Below are 2,067 nucleotides of genomic sequence, written 5' to 3'. Positions count from 1 at the left end.
GTATTTAGTTCTTACTTCTTATTGATTCACATACAAGCTTTGATTTTAATTATTTTGTTGAGCTGGCTTCAACCAAATTCAATTGTTTGTGATAGAAACGAAAATGTTAAAAATTTAAAAAATGTTACGACTGATATTTGGGGAAGGGGGGACTTAACATTAACCAAGTGCCAAATTCTGTAGATTTTGTACTAATAATTTAATATTTTCGTGAAGAAATGCCAGTTTATTTTTTACAAAAGCTTTGTCATTCTAATTGTAAAAAATAAGAGAAAATTGTACAAAATTATTTTTAGCTTTACTTCATTATATATTTATTTATAAATATATGAATAAATCTGGCTCATATTGAGCCACATATTTTCTTTAAACTATTATTTTACTGTAAATATGTACAAATATATTTTGTTATTAAACTTTGGTTTCTTTGTTACCAGTGTTTACGACCACACTAATTGAATTTAATCAAATAAAAGTAAGGCGATGGGTTGGAAAGAAATAATCTTCAGAAAAGTTCATAATAGTTGCCCAGACATCCACTTTTGAATTTATTAAACAATAAAAAAACTGTCAAACCACTTTATATAAAAAGATGGTTTATATTAGACTGAAACATGTCTGACAAAATAAATATATATTGTGGAAAAGACTATTTATTTCCAACCGATCATGTTATTTTGCAGTTCCACAAAATCAGGACACCATCAAAAAATCAAAAGTAGATTAAAAATGTTTATTTATAATATCTACAGCCTCCTATCAAATTGCTTTGAAAAAAGTTAATGTTGAAAACACATTTTAAAAACAGGTATTTACTTGGAAATAACAAGAAATTAGAAATGTAGGCAAATGACATATGAAACAAATATTTTCAATGAAAGAAAATTAACTGGAAAACAAATTCTTGCCAGTTGTTGATAATTGTTTACAATTTTCTATTAAATATTTGATATTGGGTGAATAGGTATACGCCTGCAGGCAGGACAAGCAATCAGCTTTTATTTTAGACACTACTTATTAGGCTGATTCAGCCTTATCAAATGAGATATTGTCTTTCAAATTAAATTTCCCAATTTAAAACTACAAAACATTGTTAACGAGAATTGCCAAACCCTCCCCAAAAAATTTTAAAAATGCATTTATGGAGGATACTCGCGAAGTTATCAGGGTGGGGAAATCTGTCAGAAGTTACCCATTGTCTCATTTCAGCCATATTTTAGACACTGCTTATTACGTTGATTCATCCTTAACAAACAAAATATTGTCTTCAAATAAAATAGAAAGAAGTAATTAGAATACCCAACCCCCTCAAAAAAATAAAAAAACATAAATGTATATATGAATCCACTCTTGAAGTTATAAGGGTGGGGAAATCTGTCAGAAGTTACCCATTGTCTCATTTCAGCCTTAGTTTAGACACTGCTTATTACGCTGATTTAGCCTTATCAAACAAGATGTCTTTCATATTAAATTTCCCAATTTAAAACTGAAAAACATGGGTAATGAGAATACCCAAACCAAAAAAGGTATATATGGATACACCCATAAAGTGATCAGGGTGGGGAAATCCGTCAGAAGTTACCGATTGTCTCATTTCAGCCATATTTTAAACACTGCTTATTACGTTGATTCATCCTTACCAAACAAGATATTGTCTTCAAATAAAATAGAAAGAAGTAATTAGAATACCCAACCCCCCTCAAAAAAAAAAATAAATAAATAAATAAATGTATATATGGATCCACTCTTGAAGTTATAAGGGTGGGGAAAACCGTCTGAAGTTACCCATTGTCTCATTTCAGCCATATTTTAGACACGCTTTAGAAATAAGGGCAAAAAAATGTACACAGTCTTTGCCGAATCTTATCAGTCGGAATTTAAACAAAAGATTTTATTTTTTCGCTTTTTTCAACCTTCTGGCTTTCCTTTCCCTACAAATAAAACTAAGCAGGGGGTCATATTACAATCAGATGGTTCATTTAAAAAAAAAATCTGTGTGCATGCACAAAGCCATTAACGAAAGGGAGCGATAGCTACGCATGCGCCGTGACTTAGTTTATTGTCGCA

The sequence above is a fragment of the Cimex lectularius genome, unplaced genomic scaffold (genome assembly GCF_000648675.2).
Source record: "Cimex lectularius strain Harlan isolate CLEC.00 unplaced genomic scaffold, Clec_2.1 scaffold57, whole genome shotgun sequence".
NCBI lineage: Eukaryota > Metazoa > Arthropoda > Insecta > Hemiptera > Cimicidae > Cimex > Cimex lectularius.
Note: the sequence above shows the minus strand (reverse complement) of the source record.